We start from the raw sequence: 27629 nt of genomic DNA on the forward strand, positions 1-27629 counted from the left end.
TTGCAATTTGTTATGTTCACAACAACAGAAATAATAAGTTCTTACGAGATACAAAACGCATAATCCTGTATAACCTGTAGTGCATTATTTACAACAACAGGGGCTCTGTTGTTACACATTTCAAAGCTCTGATATGGACCATCATGATTTCCAACACAATTCTACTGCAGATGAAAAGCTGCATTTGATTTTTTTTTATTCACAAAATCATGCAACTAAAAATATTTTTACTGAAATAATAAATAAATGTACATTCATAAAACTAACCAGGTTGCAGGGGGCAGATCCAGGAGGTCCGTTGCCTCGACCATAGACCTCAGGACCATTATCACCCCAGCCACCTTGGGGTTTACCCCATGCTGAAGTGCCATTGTCCACACTTGCTGCAGGGGTGGCTGGCTCTCCCCATGAGGGCTCAGGTTTTGGATGGACATTTGTCGTCTCGCCCCATCCTGCAAAGGAATACAGCAAAAATCAGGTGAGCCTTTAGTTTTCACTGCATCATACGCCATATACTACCCTTGAGGCTGGCAACATGTAGTATATACAGTCTGGTCTTAAAGTTTATTTTCTATTTTGCGTTTTCCCCTCTACAAATAATATTATTAGCATAAAAATCGGAATACAAAGTTAATTAAAAAATTAAGATGAATTTCACAATTATTCCTTTTGAAACTTTTATTTTAATGAAATTTTTTTGCAAAAACAAGTCACTTTGTGGGATCCTCGGCCTTAAAATGAAATAATAAGCAGTAATATTAAATGTCTGTTTAGTTGTTGGCACAAGGGAGATCCGAGGATGCCATGTTAAATACAGCTTTGGCAAAGGGAGTGCAAAGCTACACATAAACAGCAGAGGGCGTTGAGTTTGTTCCAAGTATCCTGCTGGAGCCTAGTGATGCTCCCCCACAGATGGCGACCCAACTCTAATTACACATTTCCTCCTGGCTCAAACACTATGCTGAACTACACTCACAGACAAAATGTAAACACTATTCTGTTGACTGATTTACGTAAACATTTCTATTTGTTCTGCTAGTGTGTTCTTTTAGCATGATCTGTCCGTTTTTTTCTTCACTTGTATGCCGAAATGAACAAAAATAGAGTGATACATTTAACCAGTTAAAGGTTATTAACAGTGTATGTTAAAGTAAAAAGTATTGTTTCTTACCTGGATTCATAAGGGTTGGTCTATTGTGAGTTGGCCCTGTTTGATGTGGGACAGCGTTATCAGGGGAAATGTGATTATTGTTTGAACTTGGCCCTCCATGGCTGTGGGTCTGCATGGGAGGCTGGTTATGGTGGGGATGATGATGATGGTTGTTGGGTACACTGTTGGCATTGCCAGGTCCTGGTTTGCCTTGCATTCCAGGGTTATTCCTGTCCCAGAGATTGACTGTCTTGTTGTAACTGCTTGGGTCACCCCAAGCTGAGGTACCATCATCGATCTCCATCTTACGTCGGATGGAGTGTGGAGAGGGCTCCTCCCATCCAGTGGGCTCTCCAATGTGGTCAGGTTTAGCACCTCCACCATTTCCTCCCCCCATCCAGAGCCACTCTGCTTTACAGAGTTAGGACCTCCCAAGAACCCATGTTTCCACTGCCACTATTGCCACTGGTGCCCTCCTGGGGCTTGTTATTCCATCCTTGTGATGGCCCACTGGAGTGTTGTGCATCTCCCCAGTTTCCTCCTATTCCTGGAGTAGGCTTTCCCCATCCTCTGGAGCTCTCATTCCAGCTGGTACCCTCTCCTTCCCAGGTAGAGCTGGTGGGACCATTTTTCTTTCCATCTCCAGATTCACCCCATTCTCCTCCAGGCCTGCTTTCTCCACTAGGTCCATTGCTCCATCCGTGAGAAGTTTTGGGCACATCAGTCCATCCCTGTGGTTTGGCTTTCGTGTGACTGTCTTCCCATGTAGGAGACTTTTCCTCTGAACCCCAAGTCTGACCACTTTTCTGCAGGCTGCTACCTGAACCTCCAGCTGGGTTACTGCCCCAACTTCCAGGACCACTGGAAGGTTTCTTGTTGCTGGTAGGATCTGCCCAACCAGAGCTAGCCTGGGGTGATGGCATGGCTGTGCCCCATCCAGGTGCAGCTCCACTGGGGCAAGGACCCTCATTCTTGCCCCCAGAGTCAGGTCTGGATGTAGTGCCAGAGTTTGGGTTGGCACTTCCAGAAGTTGGTGGTGGTCCAACATTGGCTGCATTTGAGGACGAGCCCCAGGCTTCAGTCCAATGTCATTCTTACTGTTGGAACGTGCAGCTTCTTCGGTCTCCCAAGCGGTGTGCTGACGCACTGGTGTTTGTCCCCAGCCTGTGTTACACAGAACCCGAGGGTCCATATCCTGGGCAGGCAGAATAGGGGGAGCTCATCTGTTGATGAGCGGACCCTCCGGCGAGGATGACATTCCATGCTGTCACTGCTTCCCTCACTGGCTGGGGCATTGGCCCCACGGACCCAAGAGTTTAGCGGCTGTTCTTGGGTGGGAGAGCTTGAGGAATCCCATCCTTTGGCCTCAGTGTTGGAATGCTTACCCCAGTCTCCAGTTGAGGCAGCTTGTCCCCATCCAGAAGTGCCCGAGGCCCTCCTTGTCCCCAGCTGCTCCCTGAGTCCCAACCAGAGTCTTTTGAGCCACCACCAGACTTGGCATCTCCATTACCCCAAACAGGTTCTTCATCCCCGTTGACCTGTAAGGCTCCTCCTGAATTTGAACAAACGAGCACATGCCTGGAGGTCCAACTCCCCAGCTAGGCAGGCTATGGCCAGGGCTTCTGGGCTCTTGCTTAGTGTTATTTGGTCCATCAGTGTTAAGGTTCTGAGGTTCAGAGCTGAAAGACACATTCGTGGATGGGATGGAGTGTGGCTCTGAGGAGTCACTGGGCACAATGCTACCCCACGTGGTGTTGCCACTGCCACCACTACCTGCAGAATTTCCATTGGCACCACCTATACTGCCACTGCTGCTAGGGCACTGACTGGGCAGAGTGCCCGGTGGGCTACAGAGATTAGGAGGAGGAAGGTTGCTTTCTCCAGAGCTGCCACCACCCATGCCGGTCCCTTTATGTCCCAGAACTGGCCAGGCAGAGGGGTTGGCGTTGGGGTTTAAGTTCAAGTTAAAGTTAGAGGAGCCCCAACTCCTGGCTCCCACTGATGTGCTGGAGACTTCATTCTTCCCTTCTCCTCCACTGGAAGGAGACGGGCCAGAGCCCCAGCCTCTGCTGGCCCCACTCTGACTAGAGAGTAGACCTCCTGAGTGGCTGGCATTGGCTTTGCTGGGATGATTGGCGGAGAAATGTCCTTGCTGGCCAGCTCCTGTGGCCATGCTCATTCTGCTGATGTCACTGATACTTTCAGTGTCTAAGGGGCATCCTGCAAGGGCGTGGCTTTCTTTGCTTGAAATGGAAGGCCACGCCTCCGTATCGTGCTTGTCAATAATCAGTGGATCCCAGCCGCTGCAACTGTTGGTAGGGGCTGTAGTGGCACTGCGATTGGGGATATATTCTCATACTGGGCTGCCAGGCCACTCTGTGGGGGCAGCTCTACAAGAAAAAAAAGAGAAGGAAAAAGAGAAACTATTGAAATAAGTGCATATGACCTATATTATATCATTCACTCATATGACCACTCAACACCAATTTAGCTTACATGTTATGATAAAATACATTATATTTTTAATTGCAATTAGAGGAAAAAATGTATCTGAAACATTCATCTAAATGGCTATTTACTGCAAGATCTGGCTAGATCGATCAAAACATCTTTTTTTTTGGCTTGCTTTAAGAAAAATTATGCTTTACATCAGCACGGTAGCTATTGTCATAACTTACGTAAATAAAAATGTATAATATAGCCTTAATAAAATGCAGCTGTAACAGCGTGTTGGTTTACATGTATATGCTTGCCTGAGTCATTTTTCACTGCCTGTCACCGCAAAGCCTTGCTTCTCACAACCACAACCATCTCCCTTGCTGGACTGACAGATTACAACCACAGACTTTGCTTTCAAAGAAATATGTTCATTCTAAATATGTCACATTGATAACAACACTGAAACAGCACAAATGCCTACATATGGACACCAGGATCCTGTTGTGTTAATTATTGGCAATACTGCCCAGCCACTTGGCACTCGCTCAACTCTGTTGTTGTTGTTTTTGTGTGGGTTACATGCGCAGACACTGCTCATTCTGTGTCAGATCTGCGCAAAGCGGGCAGTGCCTGTGCACACCAGGCTTTCTGTCACCATCCATGGAAAAAAAGCACTTTTAACTAAAGAAAAGAAAAAAGGAATCTAATGAAAGTATTTCTAACACAAACGCTGTCCTTCTGAAGAGCCACTGCGTAGTAAAGGACGCCATTTTATCAAATCTGAACTGAAGCCAAAAAAGCTGCCATCCAACATCTTACAGTTCTCGCTGAAGAAAGCTTATCAATGAGCACAGCAAACCTCTGCCCTGCATTAATCTCTAACATGCAATGCAATAGCTTTAGGGGTTTGCGTTTTATTTGCAGTTGCATGAATGCAACGCTTCCAGATCAAACAGCAGCAGTACAGCAGAGAGCAAAGCAAGGGAAAGCCCTGTTATCAGAGCATGGAGGATCGTACTATGAGGTTGGAGGGGGCAGGGTTGCAGAGAAGGTGGAAAAGTACCTGAAGAGAGATGTCGCCCGACCATCCTGAGAGAAGTGCTATGCTGCGTGCAGAGCGCTGGCCATCGCTGTTACAATATGTCTGCTGCTCGCGAGGCTTCTGAGGATCATATTTGAAATGCTGCCAAGGAGCTGCAGCTTAGTAAGCGAGCGACCGCCCCCGTTCGTCCTACACGGCTTCGGCAGGATCCGATCTCTATTCCCTCACCCGGGCTTTATTTATATCTACCTCTATTCCTGATTCGGAGAGGAGACTCTCTCGTGAGGGAGGGGAAATGGGGTTGCATGGGAGTTGAAGGTTAAAGCCAAGAGCATTCCGTTGTGCCATTAGGAGGGAGGAAAAACAAAACAAAAAAAGAGGGTTTCCTTTTCTTGTGTGCCCCTCTTCTCTTTTATGCTTTCAAACTGTCACAAAACATTTAGCCGAGACCATTCAGACTGCAATTAGCACCGCTGCTCACAATAGAGCAAGCTGAATAGATGCCACAAAGCAAGCCAGATTCAGAGCATAGGCTGCAATGCAAGGACTGTGCAAACACAGAAACACACACACACAGCTCCCTGTCATACTGGCTGATTTCAGCGATAGTTTTCTTGTAATATTTAAAGTACAGTGGGTGTGTGAAGTTGAAGCTCTGCATATCATAGGTGCGGTCCCAAGTTTAGAGGAAACAACACTTGAATGGCTGAATGGGAAACAGGATAAACACCCCAAATGAGGCTCACATGGAGGTGGGCAGGTGGCCAAAATTTCTGCGCAGATTGTGCCCATAGCTTTAATGATGCAGAGGAGAGAAAAAAACGACCGGAAAGCATGCATGCTGGGAGGAAAGAAGGGATGGCCCCAGTATTGGAGAGATAGAAACACTGAAAACGAGATGAACACTTACAAAAGCACACTAGCTCTTGGCATCAAGGAAGGCATTGTTTACAAATGATCCCAGCGCCTCCTATACACACACACAATACGCCAAAGTCCAAAGAGAACAGACTCTTATTATACTCCAACTCAAAGCCAGGTTTTCCAGCCAAATATGCAATGATGTAATCAAAGCCTCATTATTAATTATTCCCTTGCCTCCAAATGACCCTTTTATGAAAACCTCAAACAAGTAAATCTAAATGCTGGGTTTGGGTTTCACTACCTAAACAGTTATTGATTGGTTTTGTTTGTGTCTTCATGTAGTAACTCTTAATAAGGCTCATCAGCCTAAGAGTCAGAGTGCCAGAGTACCCTACAGGCAGCAAGAAGGAGTGTACCATCTCTTGTTGGAGACAAATTAGTCCAGACAATTGCTGGACCAATTTCTGCCCAGTGAATATTGATCACTACAAACATACAAGGACACAGTAACTCCAACTATACTCAGATTTCTTTCTAAAACAGCAGAACTTGCTTAGAAACACTGAAGAACAGCCTTTACAATCATTATACGAAAGATGATGAAGATATTTTATCCCCTAATTAATTAAATAATTTGTTATAGGGCTACACGATTAATCTAATGTCATTGTCATGTGTATCTTGTCAGTAAAGCCGGTTCTGTGATTAGTAGTAAATCCCTAGCACATGGTTTTCAAACGGAGTAGAATGTACTACACAGAGCCGTAGATCACTGACAAGCTATGCAAAACCGCGTTCATAATCGCAGATGATTTAATTGTGCGATTATAAATAGAAGAAATCGCTCTGCGATTATGTAAGCTGTTTGTGTAGCTTGTCAATGAACAACAGCTCTGTGTAGTAAATGCTGCTCCATCTGAAAGCAGATACAAATACCACATTTAATAACATTTAATTTACTATTTTTTACTGATAAAATATATTTTGCCATAGTCGTGTGTTTATTAGTCACGTTGAATTAACAAAACCAGTAAAATCTTCCTTTTATTCAGCAACTGTTATAGGGATTTCCTGGGTTTCTTCTGCGAGAGATCGCCCTCTGGCCTTGGATATTTAAATGGATATTTACTGCTGATCAAAACCGTACTTCACGGAAAGATAAGCATTACAATCTCAGCTTCTGACTAATCGCGATTCATCTTAAGAGTTTTGTTTTTTCTTTTTATTTCTTTTTCTTTTCTTTTACACTTAGTAATGCAAGTACTTCTTTCAGTTATTTAGAAACTTTTAGTTAGTAGCCAAGGCAACATTTCTCTTTTTTTTTTTTTTACGTTTAGGCTTTATAACATTATTTAATCTCAGCTGAATTTCAATTAACAAAAGCCTTTTTTAGACACTCTTAAGACAGATACAGCTAATAAATTGGAATGTTTAGATCTGTATCTCTTTATCTTTTAGAACAAACTTTTAATTATATATTTCTCAAAGATTTAATAACAATAGGACATATTTAGTTATGACAACAAAGCAGGGTTTAATATTGCAATGCATTTACTAGTTTTTCAGAGATAAATCTCAAGTCTCTCAACCCCTGCTTTTTATTTCATACCACTGCAATCCGCCTCACTGTTTTAACTAAAAATGTGTATATCCAAGAAAACAGCATCATATACTGCACACGTTTGTATGCATTCATGTACAAATAACCAGCAGTGGTACCGTGGGGTGAAGAACAAGGGGCTTTGCTGATGTTGCCATTTGTCAGTTGCAAAGACACTTGGTGGGAGAATGCGGGGAGGAGCTAGCATAAATAAGGGTCTTATGCAACCACCATCAGTCTTGATGTACTACACCACGCTCCCGCTCATTCGGGGCAGGATGTGACATAAGGAACAGGCAGACACTGGGCAACCACCTGCACTGGACAGCAGGGGGCGACTTCAACAGATGATAGCATAACTAAAAAAGGCATAAGAACCCAAAAGCTAATCAATAAGAGGCCAAAAAAATAAATAAATGACATTAATAGAGCATTTTATTGTTATAGTTTGCTGACAAAACCTATTTTCGGGATCCCAATGCCTGCATCTGCAACCCAAAGAAAATGGGTGCTAGCCATTTTGGCATAAAAATCAAACTAGTCTGCCAGAATATTTTTTCTTACACTGGGAAAAGAGAGAGGCTTCATGCCATTGTACTTGGGGAAGTCCTCATTATTATTCCCTGAACTGGGCCCTCTCAGTCCGGTCAACTTTACTTCCTAGTCACAACAGTGTTGGTGTTGATAGGATGCATGTAAGTGTGTGTGGGTGTGACAGGAAAAGAGAAAGAGCGAAAGTTTTTGCGGCTGGGATCAGTGCCAGCACTCAGGTCTGTTTGGTGGCTTGGGGCAAGAGAATACAGGACTCACTGAGGCAAACAGGCCCATAATGAGCTGTTAATTCCCCTACAACAGCAGGCCTGGAAGTTGTAATGCACTCCACAGAGCAGCTGGCCATACTGAGCAATGTAAACCTCGAAACGACATGCAGAAACAAATACACTAGACCTTAAAGGTGAAGTGTGCAATGCATGTGCCTCTTGCATCAACAAACACTAATGCAAAACAACAACTGTATTCAGATAAGCTAGCTGTTTGAAAGGATGCCCCCAAACCCTCTAATATGCCAATCCAGCATACTGAGCTCTGCCCTGGCCTGAAAGACAGTGAATACTGATGACGCAAACTGCTGTCTGATGAATCACACCACAAGGACAGAAATGATGTGATAAGAGACTTCATAACTCAGAGATGCTCCACTGATACATTTATGAATGAAAGAGATCACAACACTCGATATGACGATGTTCTATGTAACAGTTTGTTTAGGTTTAGAATGCATATGTACTTGCATGGCCAAGCTTACGTGCTTGTGCTTTTTAATATGGCCACTGAGAAAACTGACTGGCTTCAATCGACTTCACTTTAAATGTTTAGACATTCTAAAAATAATCATCAACTACTCCAAAATGCTGATTTAGGTGATCAGGAGACATTTATTATTAAAGTTGAAAAACAGTTGTGCTGCCTAAAGTTTTTGTTGAAAACAACTTTTTTCAGCATAAATGGAACTGCATTATATAAAAAAAAAAACATCTGTAACATACAAATTATAAATGTTTTACTATCACTTTTGATCAATTTAACGCATCCTTGCTAAATAAACAATAGTTTTAATGAAAATTCTTACTGACCCTAGTGGTGGGCGGTATGGCCAAAAATGCTTATTACTGTATTTTTCAAAATTATACCCATTTCATGGTACATGACGGTGTTTATTTCTTTTTTCTATGCATGACCGAGTGTAAACCACATTTTCTACTAATTGAGAGAGGAAACAGGCTCCTACAGTTGACTTGGAATTTGCCTATTTTATACTGTCATGAGGGAATATTGTAGAAAAATTCCACTCTAAATAGTGACGAAACACGACCCATTAACAGATGTTAACCAGGAGTCACACTCACTTTTAATCACAACATCGTCTGATAAAACCAGCATGCATGTACAGTAGATGCATGTTGAACAGATATGCGGTGGTCTTTGATTACTTTTTTGTCTGTCTGAATCGGAGTAACAACAAAACAAACAAATACAACAAACAAAAAAGTACATAATATTAACAGACGAACTAAACTCCTATTTATAATTCCAAACAGTCAGTTAGAAACAGGTGCTTGGAAACGCAATTTTGTACTTATTAATTGACAAGTCGGCTGCGGTAGGGCCAGAGGTGGGTAGTAATAAGTTACATTTACTTGAGTACTAATACTTTTGGAGTATGTTTAAGATACTTCTACTCAAAGTAAATTTTAGTGAAAAACTTGTACTTTACTTTGTTACTGTGGGCGACACTCCTCTCGTTACTTTATCTTAATGCAATACAAGTTATAATTGCTTCAGTTTATTCCAAACGTGACGTCTAAGACATGGCTTTGGATCTACACTCAACTGAAAGCAAATCTGCAAAGGCTATTGTTTGCTAGCATTGAAGATCTTGAACACCGCGTGTGATGTCTAAGGTTCAGGTGTAGATAGGCTACATTCAATTACAGTACACAATACCACTATGATATAAGTTTGTTGTACGTGTAACTTCTACATTAAATACAATATTATTTTTACATTAAATAAGCTATCACAGAGTATGAAATAAATACCCTCCAAACCTGCGTTAGCTCTGTTCCAGGAGGAATGCCTTTGCCTAGACACAATTAATATTCATATTTCCATAATATTTACGCTTGCATAAATTATATATTTGTTAACATTTTGCAAAACAGACAGAAGAAGATCCGTCAGTGCATTTGGTTCGTTATGTTCAAATGTTCGGTAACTTAGCCGTCATGTGAGGAGTTTTCACTCTTCTCTGTGTCAGAGGTTATTTATACATATATAAAACATAACTAATATACTTTAAAATATAATTTATTTCAGTGATGCAAAGAATTTTTCATCAGCTGTTGCTCTGGTTTTCAGAGTCATGATGATCCTTCAAAAAATAATTATAATACATTGATTTATTACCAGTGCTGGAAACAGTTTTGCGGCTTAATATTTTTTGGACCATGTGACATTTTGTTCAGGATTATTTGATGAATAGAAAGCTAAAAAGAACATCATTAATAGTAAATCAACATATTGGAATGATTTCTGAAGGATTATGTGACACTGAAGACTGGAGTAAAGGCTGATAAAATAAAATAAAATAAAATATATTTATTTATTTATATATACACACACACACACACACACACACATAACATAAAATGTATCTATATATCTAAATAAAAATAGACTAGATATACAGTATATGACGTACTAGTTCTTCAGCTTCGGTTTCGGAACTTTTACGCTGAGTAACACATACAGCCGTGTCCTCTCAGACACGTTACGAACATTAAACGACACTGGTATTGCGGTATTTTAAAAATTCATATCATAAGAAAAATAAACACCGGTATTCGGTATGAACCAGTATATCGCCCAGCACTAACTGACCCCAAACTTCTGAAGTTTAGTATGTATAGCTGTTCTAGAATTCACCAATATTTTTACATAGAAGAATGACACAAAACATCGAAAATAATCACACAAAAGATACGAGAAAAATGAATACAGCCTCTGTGCTGTTGCTGCTGGCTTGAAGCAGAGCTGTGGGTCAATCGACTGCATTCCAGCGGCTTCCTGTAAAAACACACACTCATACAGAAAGCTGGGAGCTCTTATTACTCGTTGGGCTCCCAATGTGCGTTAAACAACATCCAGCGGAACCACAGCTCAGTGCACGTGCCGGCACTTTTAGGTAAAACATTCCAAAAAGCAAACTCAACCAGGAGAAAGAGAGCGGGAGAGAGTGAGAGAAAGATAGAGAGAGAGAGAGAGAGAGAGAGAGAGAGAGAGAGAGAGAGAGAGAGAAAGAGAGAGAGAGAGAGAGAGAGAAGAATCAAAATAAATGCAAGTGTATGTGAATTTTTTAAAAAGCATCATAATGCATTTTGGGGATTGCCATCCATGCAATGCCGTTTTAACATAAATAAGCCATCTTAAATAATGCTATTATTGCTTCTTAACCCTTAGGGGTGCGAATCACAAGGATTTTTAAGATTCCTGTTCCAGTTACCATTACGCCCAACATTTCTTCTTCCTTAATAGCTTCATTATCAGCTAGTAGTTCTTTGAATAATAATTATTTGGTGAAAAGAAATTCCACTGCATTACTAAATAATGAGGAAATTCCAAAAATAAATAAAATAATTCTTGCAAAAGTTGTCTTTATTTAAAATACTTTATGATGACTTTAGTTTATCATGAGGTTATGCATTAACAACACTAAACAAAAAAAGTAGTACGTTTATTCAATTATTTTCATAAATACTGCTATGTGAGCAGCTATTGGACTACACTAGTCACATGGTATTGTTTTGATTGACTAAAAAAAGGAGCCCATACAAGTCATTTGTTCGGAATCAGACTACAGTGATTGCGATTGTGTGGTTTTGCTTCACTACAAAGAAAAGTCTTCGCTGAGTGCCTATTAGGGCTTCACAATTATGACAAAAATCATAATTGTTGATTATTCCCTTAAAATTGTAATTGCAATTATTAATTACGAATATCACAATTTACATTGAATGACGTTTATATTACAGTTGATTCAACTGCATGCCGTATTTTTATATGAAAATAATCCAAAAAAACTGAAAAACCTTTAGTGCTTTTCTATAGTATTAAGCCTCAAATGTCAAATATACATCGGATTCGTTTCTTCTTTAAATTATATAAAAAAGTAAACATATAAATGGTATTATAACGTATACTAAAATGTAAACAATGAAAAACCCTTAAGAAAACATGCAGAAAAAAAAACATATCTTAAGTGTGCAGAATAACAAATGTATTTGAACGATTAATTGCCGCTTTGAACGATAACGCAATTGTGGCATCCATAATTGTAATCGCGATTAGAAATTCAATTAATTGTGCAGCCCTAGAGCCTATGATTCCTAAAAATATGATCTAGGAAGACAGTTTGCCAGAAATAAGGAACAGGGCTCTGATCTTGAGCAGAGAAGAACACATGATTCCTTCAGACCACAAATAAGAGCCAATCAGTACTCTGGGAGGGGAGAAGAACAGTCCATGAGCCAGCCCATTTTTGTGCCATGCCAATCAAAGGAGACTCCTTCTGAATCACGCACATTTACTGTAAGCTGTGAATCACCCCTGCCCACAGAGCTGATCGTCTGCCATCTCTCCCTTTTCCTTTCTAACTCGTTCTTTCGCTCTGCCACTGCAATCAAGCCGCCACAGACACACAGCAGAAGATTGCCAAGTCCACGTACAAACTACAGCACTCTTGGCACACGCCTCCAAACACAGGAAGTAGCAAAGCACAACTCGGCAAACCGTTTCTCTCCATCTTGCTTTCTTTGCCTGCAAAACACAGACAGCAAATAAAAAACAAAAAAGAAAAAAAACGCATGCACAACTACCTACTGCACATGCACACATGAATAAGCTCAAACAGCAACATAACAAACCGACCCTGATTAAATGTCAACAGGAGATTTCAACAAGACCCTGTCTGTGATGAACAAATTAGGCCATTTACTATCTACTGAACCAGATCTATTGCAGCACACTAAGGGGCTGTTCACATAAAACATTTTACTGTGCTAGTTTTCCAATGGCTTTCTATGTAAATTAGTGTGAGACCGACATCTTTGACATGTGGTCTGCGTAGGCTTGTCGCGATACTCCATTAATCGTTTAATCGCATTATATAAAAAGATGAGCTCGCTAATATTTTCGGCCACGATAATTTTGTAAAATTTTTATTAAAGAAAAGTGGCACGCAATGATGTGGGGTTAGTCTGGAGCTCAGCCTGTGTACAGTCCGCGGTAGAAAACACCCTCTCCGATGGCACAGATGTCCCGGCAATAAAGAGACATATTCTTTATTTTCCTGACTATAAGTCACACTTTTTTTCATAGTTTGGCCGGTCCTGCGACTTATAGTCAGGTGCGACTTATTTATCAAAATTTATTTGACATGAACCAAGAGAAATGAACTAAAAATTAATCAAGAGAAAACATTACCATCTACAGCCGCGAGAGGGCGCTCTGCTGCTCAGTTCTCCTGTAGTCTACACTGAAATCACAGAGCGCCCTCTCGCGGCTGAAGACTGTAATGTATTCTATTGGTTCTAAAAAAATGCGACTTATAGTCCAGTGCGACTTATATATGTTTTTTTCCTCATCATGACGTATGTTTGGACTGGTGCGACTTATAGTCCGAAAAATACAGCAATGGAGACTTGAATATTAATCTGTCTTGCTCTCATCAATTGTGCAGATAGTTGTCAACCCCAGCAAACAAATAAACCAGCATTACATTTTGTACCACATGAGAACGGACTGATAGTCTATCCAATCCATCAAATACACCTTGTCACAACAAGCTCTTCTACCTTCCTGCAAAATTACATAACAAAACCACAAAACAGACCACCAGCTATGGGCGTTAAGTGTTTTCTGGGCTGCACCCTGACTCAGCAGGCCGCCCTGTGTACATCATGGAGGCGAGGCTGACCTGGGTGGGACTGGCAGGAGAAGGGCTGAGACGTAGGGTTGGTGGACACTGGCTGCACGAGAGCTGTACTTCCGGCGGGCAGAGGTTGGCCCCGCTTCAGTAGCTGCTTGTGTTCGTGTTGACGGAAACGAGGGGGCACCTCTCGGGGCGGGTAGCGAGGGGCTGCCGGCTGCTGCTGTTGGTTGCCGGAGGGTGTGCGCTTGCCATTGCCACCAGTGCTGCTGCTGGCTGAGGGCACAGACGGGTTGGTGGCGGTGCTGGGGTTGGTGGGGGGAGGAGGGGTGGGGCTGGGCTTGGCAGAGTCTGGCACTGTGGACACAGAGATTAAAGAATGAAAGAGAGAGAGAGACAGAGAGAGAAGGGGGAGAGGGAAGGATAAAGTTAATTTTAGCACATGCCATAAATGACAGCAAACAGGAAGTGTCTTTAGAGGGAAGACTATGAGAGGATTTGGGAGGGATGAGTGGATGGCAAGACCATCGAGAATGTCGTTCGCCTGTCTCTACCTATCACAGCCGGTCTAGACACACAGGGTCTCTCAGGGAGGGAGACGAAAGGAAACGAAAGTGCCATTTATCTTAATGTTTCCGTGTTGTGGAGGAGGCAGAAACTGTTACACAATTAGCCATCAGCGAGCCTGATCCAGGCAGATCTCCGCCTGAGGCAGAGGCAAAGATGAAGCAGAGGGAGTGCAAACATCTGCGTGAATGAGTGCCGGACTTATGTAACTCAGACAGGGGAGATGCTTATTCTGCTGGGGGAAAAAACACTGTCTGATGGTGGAGGAGAAAGAGCTTGGAGGAGGAGAAAAAAATTAATAAAATAAAAAGCCTTTTTCTTGGCTTTTATTGATTTCAGTAGCTTCAGAATTGTCAGGCAGAGCGAAAGCGGGTGAAATATCTAAATTAGGGCTGTGCGATATGGACAAAAAAACCTATCCCGATTTTTTTATCAATTTTGCGATTTCGATTTTAATCACGATTTTGTCATAAATGCATTCAGCATAACTTTTAAACATATTTTCAAAAGAAAACCAATGAGAGCTTTATCAAATGTCTCTAGAACAGACATAAGTCAAAATAATCACTAAGTAAAGATGCCAAACAAAATGTCTAGACATATGGAAAAAATAAAATAAAATAAAACCGTGTTCAGGGATCTTTTTTATTTTTATTTTCTCCATGCATTGGTCATAGAGCTCACTGTAGCGGTACCTCTGGTTTTATATGTTTTGCCCAATATATTTATTGCCCAAGGGTCACGTAGTCCATCTGCAGTCCGTATACAGTAATTTATGTGTAAGCGGTTCAGAAGCAGCAACAAGAGTGCATTATTGTAACGCGAAAGCACATTAAAATAATGCATTCTGATTGGTTCAGATAACATACTGCAGGAGGTCAGGGCCGCGGAAAATCGTGCCATAAAGCAATTTAGAAATCGCGAACACTCAAATCGCGATTTTATTTCGATTTCGATTAATCGCACAGCCCTAATCTAAATGCATACAAAGATAGCGCTGATGAACTGATATTATTCACAGGGGGTCCTCATCGAACAGACCAAAAAAATAAATAAAAAAACAGCTATGAATCAAACCAACAAACTTCAAGATTAATAACAACTAGGGCCGGGACTCGATTAAAAAAATTAATCTAATTAATTAGAGGCTTTGTAATTAATTAATTGAAATTAATCGCATTTTAATCGCATATAAATATTTGACCTGAGAACAGTGAGAAGTAATTTTTTTTCACATGGATTTATAGTATACCATTGAATAATGACTGAATACATAAGCTTAAGCAACAAAATATTGTTTATTTTTGTTCAACCAAGTCTAGCAGACCAGTGCAATTTTTGCCATGAAGTGTAGCAATAGCATATTTAGAAACAATTTAGAAATAGTACATTTCAGAAATTCAGGAAGCTTATAGGTGCTGGAACCTTCTGTAAAGAGTTTTTTAAGTAAAACACAATACTGTCAATTGCATTCAGAACATTGGAAACACTGACTATTAGAAAACATCTCTCTGTTGCTTCAGAGGCCATAACATACTAAGTCCAACTCTCAATAACCTTGGCCAAAACAATAAAGAGTTCAACATAAACTGTTGCAACAACAAAATAATACATAGTTCAACATAAAGTGTAAAGTCCACGCTAGCTGCTATATGTTTTGCGTTGAGGTGATACTTGAGATTCGATGTGCTGCAGTGATATGCGAAGCGAACGCTAGTTGGTGCTTCAGTATAATCGGTCCGCCGAAACAAATCCAGTGAGAAACGTTCCGTGGTGCAAAAATAAGTTATTAAAAACGCGGGAATTTTTTTCTTCTGTAATTAATTAATCTAAGTTAACGCGTTAAAGTCCCGGCCCTAATAACAACATTACAATCGTTGCTTTGAAGTATGTGAAAGTGTAAATATATAAAAATAAGGAAACAGACAAGGGTACAAGACTGTGTACTTAATGACTTTATGAGGGAATGAACTACTCATCCAATAAAGCATTGCGACTGATATAAATCAAATGATGGTATATACAAATTAAAGTTGTGCCGATAGACGATAGTCAGAGATATCGCCTGTGTCTAATTCTAAAAAATTATAGGCCACAAGCTCCAGTTCTCAACAGTCCCGGGAACCAATGTTCTGTATGTGTTTTATGGCCTTATTCAAGTGATTTAACATTTTTAGTTCTTCACTAACCCCGCATAACATTTTTTTTCCTCAAAAACACAATCATGTACATTAGGGGTGTGCCCGAAGCCGAATACCTTATTCGGAAAGGCACTAATAATGGTTTCAAAAATGAATAACAGATAACGAATAATTCTGCCCGAATATTCGGCTGAGGCTGCAGCACAGTCTGGTGTTTACTAGATTCACAGGTGAGCCAGGGGATCAGCGCAATATTTTACACAAACCTCTGAATTCACTCGATTCAGAGTGAAATGAGTGTGAAGTAAATGAACGTAAACTTTATGAATGAAAAGTGCACAAATAAAACACTGCATTGCTGTTGCCACGCAGTATATCTCTCAGAAATCAGAGTTTGGCAAGAGTAGGGGCTGATATTACCTAAAATATTACATCATACACGTACTACTGTTTGTTCTACTATTTAAACCTCATAGGCTATGGTATAATACATGAATGAATAAGCACAGCACGATTGCCAATCAAATAGCCACGTTGCAGTCTCTGCGCGTCTCTGTATCTCAAAAACCAAACAAGCTCTCTGTCAAGAGTATAGGCTAATAATCAACTTAAATACAGATACATTTACTACTAGGCCTACATGTTTGCTTCCCTAAATTTTGCTGGTTTGCATGGCATATACACATTTGTTTAGTGAAGTTCAAAAACGACTCATTTAAACAGTTCTGCATAATGAAATGTTAGCCTTGAATTAATTAACTAAATGTTTGTCATGAAATCTTCCTACTTGTATGATACATTTATTTTCAGAAATTATTCATTTTAAATGTTAGAACACTGAATATGGCAGTTTTTCCTGCCTGCAAATTAGTTTTTTTTCAGACCTGCAAATTACTTAAGTGAAATACTTTTTTAACTTTGCAGGAACCAAAGGAGCCAAAGAAATTCATGTTGTTTTACATAATCCTCTAAAATTATAACGCAGTAACAAGTGTGCAAAGTAGCTAAATGAGTTTATGAATGAAATAAGCACAAATAAAATAGCTGTGTTGCATTTCCTGGAAATCACTTAAATCAATTTCAATATTTCTAAATTGTGTAGGAACCCATATTGTTTTAATTTAGATCCTTAAATATCTATTTATTGGATCAAGAAAGGTCCCCAAGCTGGGACTCGAACTCAAGTTGCTCGAAGCACAACCACACTACATCTCGAAGCACTGCCTATACAGTGAAATCGGCCCTGACTGTAAGATCATGTTTAAAAAGGTTAAATGTTATAATCATAATAAATAACTAAATATTTTAGTTAAATACTACATATTTGTTCAGTGATAACTATAAAAAAAATTGGTTGTAAAATCATAAATCAAATAATGTACGGAAGTTTTGGTTCAAGCTCCGCCTACTTCCGGTTTTATCCGAATACAGATACAGATCCGAATAATGAACCATAAAGTGAACCAATAGAAGATTGAAAAAAAAAAAAATTCTGTTTCATTTTTTATATATATATATATATATATAAAAAAATTTTAATCATATTCAACAAATTTATTTTTTCCCAAACATTATTTTGGGTATACAATGAATGATGTTAGTTGCGTAAATGTAGCATTGTAAGAACTGGGAACAGGATTTCCACGATCATGCTTTGCATGGGACTGGATAGGGAGAGTACATTCTGAAATAGTGTTATTTTATGCAGTTTTAGCAAAATTAGAAAAGGGGAGATTACCACTGTTGTGAAGTGTAGTGCATGTGCTTGGGTTGAGGATCTGCTAACAAGGATTTAAGTAACTTTAATAAAAAAAGCAGTAACTCTGGGAATGCAACAAATGCAACCAGTTCAAGCTTTTGGTTGGCAACACCTAACATCATATGTTTAAAGTTATATTTAGCTTGTTAGTATGTGTAATTGTTACCCCAGACATCTTTTAAATCACTCAGGTGAACTACAGCTTCCGGAATGTACTGCTTCATTCCTATTGGCTAAAAAAAAAAGAGGCTCACATACACTACAGATTATATACTGGACAGGTCCAATGTGATGCAGCCTTAACACTACATGAAAACATGAATGCTTTTCAATTTCTCCCTTTCTCTCTCCCTCACACGCACGTCCCTCCCCCAGTCGTGTCCCCTTGCTCTCTTTCATGCCATGTTTGCAGCACAGACGCTCTCCAGTGGCGCAGTCGCAGTGCTAAGCTGGAATCAGTGACACCAATCCCTGATTAAGTCCAGCTCAGCCTGCCTGCCACGAGCTGGGCAGACAAATCGCCACAGTTTCCCCGTCCTCCTCCGCTTTCCTCGCATCAGTCGGCCCACTGTAATAGCCGATTATGAATGTGTTACAGAAGCATATGGACATGGCTAATTTTTCTTGATTAGGCTGGAAGTACCTGCATATTCTGTCTTTCACACTTTTGCCCCGGAGCCATGAAAAATTACTGCAGTCAGGGCCTTTTGATGAGAGCTATTCTAGAAGCTTCTGTGGAAACTGTCAGCGCCCGTCCAATCACAGCACAGCACTGGCGAGGGGAGGTTCCAGAGTGGAAGGGGGAGGGAGATGCAATCAGCTCTCGAATGAGAGACAAGGAGAAAATAAAAAAAAGAGTGCATCTAAATCCAGCTCTCTGAGCACTGGACACAGACACACAACGCAAATCCTCAACTAATTATGCGGATATGAGATCCATGTGAACTGAAACGCTTTAATTGCCAACCAGTTTACTAAGGCTTATTTTAAAGCTTTGTTGCTCTGATATACACTCTCACGTGTAAACGCATTGAATATTTCACATAATATTATATGTATACAAGACAATCTTTTACATGAATTGCAGTGATGAATAACTAGATTAATGATTAGGAGGTTTTTAACTAAAGGTTTTCAACTAAAACATAAATGTATTTTTATGACTGCATAATGTGTTCAACATATCTGCTTTGACACCCCCATTGTGCAAGTGCATGACCCTATGTACTTCCACTGTAAGTGCTTTACTGTTACTAAAAAAGAAAAAAAGAAATGATTGTCTGTGGTAATGGACAATATTCCATTAATGCTGTCGATATACATTAACTTATTGATCCTGGAAAATTCTTTTAATCACCATTCTTCTACAGTATACAACTGCAACAGTGAGCCAATGCAACTTGATCCGACATGCAAAAGCTCATCCACTAACATTGTTTTATCAAACAAACAGGCACTTAGATAAATCATACCAAAAAAAAAAAAAAAAAAGTTCATGCTGTCTCAACAAAAACCCAGGCACTGTTCTAGAGCGGGAAGAAAAGACTGACTGGAAAAAAGCAAACATCAGCTTTTTATGGAGGCCGCATTAGATATTAAACTCGTCTGTTTGCGAAACAGCTCAAACGCACACTGCATTCCCAGTGAATTAAGAAGCACTTCATTACAAATAGTTAAAGAAAAAAAAGCATATTATACATCAGCCCGAGGGAGTATTTTCCATCTCACGGTGTGCCACTGATCTTTCTCACTTTCACAAAGACATCTTCATTTACTGACTGATGGGAAATTAAATCCTGCATTAAACGTTCAATTCTGCGACTACACAGGACAGATGAAAGCACTAAAGGTTGGAGAATGGTGTAACACGTCATGGTAGGCTGAAATTACAGGACCTGAGCCCCAGTCTAAGTAGAGAGGAGACACGTCGAATGTAATTACAGCACACTGACTGCGCCTCCTACTACACACACGCTCTCCGCACATGCTGCTATAGCATGATGACAGGCTTTCCAAGACGAGCCGTGACTTCAAACGGAGGCCAGAAAACGCTGAGTGGGTTTTATTTTGATCAAAAAGCCTTTCCGGCCCTGTTTTCAGACTGTGAGTAAGTTACGAGACAAGACAAAGGCATTGTGATGTGGAGGTGTGAAACAGACCTCACAGAGAACAGGTTTTTGAGGTCAATATAAATGAACGTCACTTGCTCTCAAAAGCATGTTAACGGCCATCTGTTCAGGGGAGCACAGGCAGAGTTTGTACTACCAAATCATTATGTCACTTTGACAGACTCGGTTGTATATGTTTTGCTACCATCTATTTTAAACCGTCCTTGTTTTCCAGAAAATGATTTAGTGTTTATAAAACATAGGCTACACTGAAAGCTAAGGAACTAAAATCAGGTACAACTGGTAAGCATGAGTTTGGAGAAAGCGAAGTTCTATTCATTCAATCATTAAACTCCAGTTTCCATAACATTATGAATTTTTTTCTTTTTTTTTTTTTTTTATTGGACGACAATATCACCTGTTATGGTTCCCACACTTTCTGACCATGGTTCCCATAGTAAAAAAAATAAAATAAACTTAAACATACATGAAATGTACTTATGTACTTTCAGTTTACTAAACTGGAACAGCTAATTTCGTAGTTAGTGCACTTTAATTGTGCGGAAATAGTGCTTAGTCCAACCAAAGTATATCTGATTGTGCTAAAGTGAAACTATTACAAGTATACTTCAGGTACACTTTAAATATCTTGCAATAAAAGTCAGCTTGAACCAGAAATCGCTGCGACTTTATTTCAGTGTAGTGACGTATTTCCAGCTGAAACTGAATATTGAATAGATGCATGGTTTTATGTTTGCGCTCCTCCTCTCTGTCTCTCACTCATAGCAATCTAACGGTTGGAAAGGTGTGTTTAAAGATATTCTGTCCAAGCCGTCAAACTCACGTCATCAGAGAACGAATGCCATTCCAGAGCGGAAGCAAATGTTACGATTTTGACTAAAAATTACAAAAAATTTTTTACAGTGGATTATATTGCACAAATTCATTGTTTACATCAAGACTAGCAATTGTGCGCTAGTAAAGTAAATGTAAAAGTCAATTTTTATTTCAATGAGGACTTTAAAGACCGATATTAATCAAAGGATTAAATCAGAAATGTAATATTAAGGAATGTGCATTGTGCACAAGTAGTAAATAAAAAAATTTATTATAATTTGTGTATCAGTAAGTCTTGAGCAATATGTCAGAAAATATGTTAATAGATTTGAATTATACTTAGTATGAAATAAATGTATTTAAAATATATTATTTTTGCTAGGGTTCCTGATTACAGCAATTTCTAGCCAAGAAAATATTTCAAAACTGAGTGTACCTTACAATCATAATAATAAATTATAATAATAATTAAAAGCAATTCTCAAAATTTTGACTTACTGGCCCCCAACTTAAGAAAAAATACAATAATAATAATTCTTACTCTTACGTATAAATTATTTTATATTTCTTCAAGTCAATTTTCATTATATAAACATTCCTTCCTTCTTAAGTACAGATGTATCCGTTATCTTATTTTTTCCATCTGTCAAAATGACAGTAAGCGTTTTGGATTCTCTTTCAAGGTTTTTTAAGTTCAGTAAATGAGGGCTCATTTCCTTCAGTGTACAGAAGGTATATCTGTGCATGTCCTCTGGAGCCAGACACACGAGCGACTCTCCTTTGGGTGGCACTTATTACACAGACACCTTATAACGCCGAGTGCATCCCCAGGTCTCAGACTATGCTTGTTGCCATGGAGATACACACCTTGCAGTTGTTTTTTCCTCTCCGCCTCTCCCAGATCTCATCACAACAGAGCATCTGTCACTTCATCACAACACAAACAGACCTCCCTTAGGCTGCTGCAGGACTCACAAAACCTAATAAACTGACAGGTCAAAACACAGGTATGAGTGAGCTGATGTTAACAGATAATACAGCTCTAAAGGAGGCAGCTTTATGTGCAGTTAACCAGGAGGCTGGCAAAGGAAATGAAGGGTAATGCTCTTCATGATAACTGCTATGTAAGGAGCTATGTCATTTGAAAGGCTATGGGGACAGAGTATTTTGTGCTTTGTCAGCGAGAGACAATGCAATAACCAAACTCATCATTCTGAATGATTATATACAGCAACAATTAAAAAAATTTAATAAAATGGAAAAAACTCAATTAAATGTATCAGTGATCGGCTTACAATACAAAGTTTTTTAAATAAAATATTTAAAGCAATATTAACCACACAGAATAGCCTAATTATTCTAATTAAATACTTTACAAATTATATGTACACTACAATTCAAAAGTTAGGGATTTTTTTTTCTTGTAGTATTAGTTTAAAAACAGCTTCATAATATGTATGTATCATGTTAAAATCAAAGGACTCAAAACAATAATAAATTGTTAGCATAACTACATAAGGCACGACTTAAGCTATTAAAAAATAGCGTACATGAGTTTTCTACTTGTGTGTCAGATATACCCAGATATAACAGAATATCAACAAGCGGCCACATGAAAATGGCTTGAGGTCTGCATGTGGTCTGCGTGTCGACTAGCACTGCGTTAGCACAAGCGAATAATCTTTTGTTTTTGCAGTATCAAACCCTAGATGTCAAACAAAATAGGCAGCTGGTGGTCAGTGAGTTCAATACCCTGCAGCAGTGAGATTAGCTCTAATACGATCTACACAAGCGAGAGTGACGTGTGACCCGACCCCGGCCACCAGACACGTCTCATAGGCTTCACGCATAAGATCAGGAATCAGCGGAAGCCACTGCAGGGAAATCACCACAACGCTCGCCCATCATGCTAATCTCGTCGTTTTCCATGTTTAACCTTGCAGGAACGAGAAGAGTCTGGAGATCTTAATTAGCGGCGTTTAAATATGCAGCTGTATTTAAGTCCTGCGGTTTCTCACAGAGAGATAAAAAGACCAGCATTAGAGGAAGACTGGGAGCTGTTCTACATGAAAACTGGAGCGACTGGGGATGTGCCTCATGGGACGAGCACATAGCAGAGCGAAATCCTTACCATAGTCACCCTCAATTAACCGCACTTCATACTGACCCCCCCCCCCTTCCCTCCCTCGCCTGGCACATGCAGTTAAACAGAGTAATAGTGAACATGAGCAGATTGTCATATCACTGACACTGTACAAATGCATTAATGTTGTCTAAATCAACTGAACCGTTCCAAATATTGTTTTTCCAATAACAATAGGATTCAATTTGTGTTATGCAACTTTCTTTACTACTATGATAACAGCTCATCTGATTTCAAGATGTTGTCAAGTCTCAAGGTGCTTTACAATGACCCTCATCTTGATAAAGAAACAGTGGGAAGTCCAATTCATTTTAGTGAAATAGTTTATTCGGATTAATTGGTTAGTTTTTATTGGTTAGAGTCATCATAGAGACTTCTGGGATCAGAATCGTGATATCAGGTCAGTTTTGAAAGAAATATATATTTTTATTCAGCAAGCATGCATTATAATGATAGCAGTAAGGACATAATGTTACAAAGGATTTTTATTTCAAATAAATTGGTTGTATTTAAGACCCTTATTGTTTTCATGACTGATAAATACTGCTCTGATTTTCTCTGAGAGTTATAAAAATATTATATAACGGTGTCCTCTTACATGTAGCTGGTTAAAAACAAAAACACATTTAGTAGCTTGCAATTGTAGCTTGCTACTTTATAAAGAGGCTCATAAAGACTGTAGTTTAAATACTTTACATTATGACTAGCCTCGCCGCAAACTAACTTTCCCAACATTGCGTCATGACAATGAGGCCACAATTTTCACTAGGGAATCTGCTGTCTCTGGACGGAGGCCACTTCTTAAACCAAAGCAATTTGCTCAGGTTTCTAATCTGGGATGAAGCACCGCTAACTGCTAAACAGTGAGGAACCTGCCGCGTCTGACACCCTAGGCTGGAATTAGTCCAGCTTTATGATCAAAGGAACGTGCGTGAAGACGAGCAGGTGCAGCCTGTGGAGCAGATACTGCAGCGTGGCTCACCGGACCTGTGCTACCGGTACACATGTGTCTGCGTTCTTTCACTCCACATTCCACCAAACTGCTTGATATTCAGACAGGAATGCTATGAAGACAGACAGCTCTGTTATAAGCCATTCCGTGCTTTTCCCACAATCCCTTTGTTCTTCTATTACTGCTATAGTGTGGCTTTTACACAAAGTAATCAGCCACATTTCAAAACACACACTCAAGGACAGTATGTTTATAGAGGAGTCATTTTTAAAGGGAGATCAAGCTCGGGTGAACACACACACACACACACACGGCAGGCAAAAAGACAAGATGGCGGTAGGCTGCACTGCCTGAGGCAGGCTATAAATACTGACCCAGTCAGAGAACGTCTCTGTCTCTCCACAAACACACACCACCTCCAGCAGTTCAAACACATACATACACACACACACCGAATCAGAAAACCATCAAAGCCTCTTTTGGCCATGCGAGAAAGTCAGCAATGGCAGCCTGTCTCACACTTGTGTCCTAAACAGTCACAATATGATAAAATAACACGAGATAAAATGTTCTCTTCTGTGTTAACCTATGCACAACAAGCAGCGTGGTATTTTGTTGATGACAGGTTTCCATTTCTGTCCTGTCACACTTGGTAGCCCCGCCCACACTCAAAGTTAAACTGACATTTGACAAAAAAAAGACATGCGCCTGAAAATACAATTACATTTTGAGGGAGAGATGAAACAAAAGGCCTCAATTTGTCAGATAAGCTGATTGATCTGCTACTCTGCTTGAAGTAAATGTCAATTTCCAATAAAATAAAAAAATGCAATCAGGTAGAGTAAACGGTGTTATCCATTCATGCACACATACATGCAGCAGTGCAAAGACTTAAATAAAAGAAAGCAGGTGGGCATCAGCATATCGGTGAGGATTTACATCACCATTTGTGGGATGTTGTAAAAAATAGTTACCTATGTAAAAGCGCATCGATTCAACAGTGGCTTTTGTTCTCAATGCAAATCAACAGAGCTTTTTTTGAGTGCCGATGCTTCTCAGAAAAAGACTGACCCTCCTGTGACAACGGCGGATTTAAATGTGAACAATCTTTCTTTTTGAAATTCAAACTGTCTGTTCTTACATAGAAGACACTTGGAGTTGAACGACATTTCACAGTGGTCATTCTTCAGTTGGGGAGGCAAATGAGAGGCAGAATTTGTAAAAAAGTTTGTTTTTTTCTAATAAAATATATTGATATGCATTTCAAATGAGTTTAATATGATATATCAATTATATTAAACTAATATAACAACAAAAAATGAAAGCTTAAGAAAATTTAGATTTTTTTTAAAATCATTTCAAATCAAACACTGCTGAGTGGTGACACAGCCACTTATGTCTATGTCATTTTGAAGTAACACCACAGACGTAATTATAACGTCACCACTGACTTCAAGAGACATTTTAGTAACAACAAATTTAATTTCTAAAAAGCAAGTTCAGAGCTTGAAAAAAAGCATCCAAAAAGCATGCTTGGCTAGGCCATGAGTCATCCCTCTGCTCACTGGCCTGCATGCACACAGTGGGCAGCGGCTGACCTCTCAGATGGGCTGTCTGGGTAAGGACTGCAGGAGAGTACTCTGCTCGTACAGTGGATGCCAAGGTCTCAGGGGATCGAACTCAAGGACGAACAACCAGACTGAGTCATTAGCAGTAATTAAATGTGCCCTAACTCTGCAAATATGGCATATGAAAGTGCAGTAATGAGCAGGTCCTTAAAGTAGAGCAGGTGTTAACTGACAAACAACCTGTGTGAGCTGTTCAGCCTGACGTAGGCATGCTGGGTAATGGACCCTGCTAGAACAGCCCCTGACTGCCATATCAAACAGACTAAATGATGGTTACACAAAGCACGATAACTACTGCGATATTAGCATCCACACCAACAGAAAACAAAGTTCTGTTTACCATACAGCGACGCTGCAGGCCTGTCGTCTGCCACTTCAAATGCACGAGCGGTTTAAAATCAGGTCATTCTGATTGGCTGTCAATGTTTTTAGCATTCATTAGATGGAGAAAAAAATAATTGGGAAGTGATCCCAACTATAGCATTCCTCTGTGTCATTAAGAAAACTTTATAGTTATTGTAACAGTTAACAATGTGAATGGGTTGCAATACAAACACAGCTGTCTGAAGCTTTCCTGATGTTTAGAAGTAAGTCGATCTAAAATCAATAAAATGACATTAAAATAGTGGCACAACAGTCTCAGCAAAATAATGTAAACAATTACTGACAAATTTTCTTTATTCCGCTACTCTCAGTAACTAACTACAAGATATTGTTTATCAGTATGTGAGTTTCCTGAGAAGTACCCAAGTGTTGCTACCACAATGCCACACTGGTTGAGAAACAATTAGAGATGCACACACATCTTACAGTCGACACTAAAATAAATATTTAACAATGTTTATGATATGGCTCTGCTGAAAAGTATTATATAGACTCGCGATTGAGACTGAGCTGTTTTTTTGCTGCTGTGTGATTCCAACAAAGCTCTTTTTAAAAGCTTTTGAGATTTGATGACATGAAGAGTGCAAACCATCGCAAATCCAGCAATTAGTGAACACAAACTATTATTTTCTAAGTGTCTGATCCAAACTCTGAGAAGATAAACAGTGCCCACTCAATCACATTTTTCAAGATATAACACATATGGCAAAACTCAATCCATTTCACCGTATCACAACTCGATTCAAACCAAAACGGACATGTCAAGCATCTCAGAGTTTACGCTTATTTAGACAACCACCTTTATTACTGAAAAACCAAAAGTATATAATAAGTGTGCAAGTCAGAAAGTACCTGTGGATGAAGTGGTGCCCCAAAAAACAAAAAACAAAAAGAGCAGAAACAGCAGAAAAATCATTAAAAACCAGAACCAAAAACCTGATTAGTCCATGAGGCTTGTGTGTATGAGATGGAGTTCAGACGATTAGTTAGAAAGTGAAAGAGAAAGAAACAGCTTTTGGAGAAAAAAGGAGAGGTGAAAGGGGGGTGGCTGTTGTTGTTTTTTTCAGTTGCCTGAATATCTGCCGAGGCCTTTGAGTTTCTCTGCGGCCAAAACAAAGAGACTTGAGCTGACAGGAAACTTAAGCAGGTTCTCACTCTTTCTTTCACACAGTTCCATCACTCTCTTCCTCCACTGACACAGACACCTACAGCAGCTTTCAGTCAGCCTTTTTCTTCTTTTCTTTTTTTTCCTTCCTCTGTCCTCATTCCACAAGAATACTCGGTCGGATTGGCAAGAGCACTTCCCTGTGAATTTCTCCAGGTTGTGTGTGTGTGTGTGTGTGTGTGTGCATGTGCCCCTGTGTGGGGCCTCCTGGGCCTCTCTTGAAAAGAAAAAGATGGTTTGGCAGTCATCTACGGCTCACTCTGTACCAAAGCCTCTCCAGAGCTTCACGCTTCAAGAGCTCACCTTCACCTTTCTCTAATGACACAAACGCTCCTTAGGTGACACCAAGCTGAATCTAAAAAC

At 39.8% G+C, this 27629-nt stretch overlaps 1 pseudogene; it reads right to left on the minus strand.

The window, feature by feature from the left end:
* Window positions 1-267: 267 nt before the first annotated feature.
* LOC113080410 (trinucleotide repeat-containing gene 6C protein-like) overlaps window positions 268-27629 on the minus strand; it is a 40538-nt pseudogene continuing 13176 nt past the window's right edge.

The sequence above is a fragment of the Carassius auratus genome, unplaced genomic scaffold (assembly GCF_003368295.1).
Source record: "Carassius auratus strain Wakin unplaced genomic scaffold, ASM336829v1 scaf_tig00031256, whole genome shotgun sequence".
NCBI classification, from domain to species: domain Eukaryota; kingdom Metazoa; phylum Chordata; class Actinopteri; order Cypriniformes; family Cyprinidae; genus Carassius; species Carassius auratus.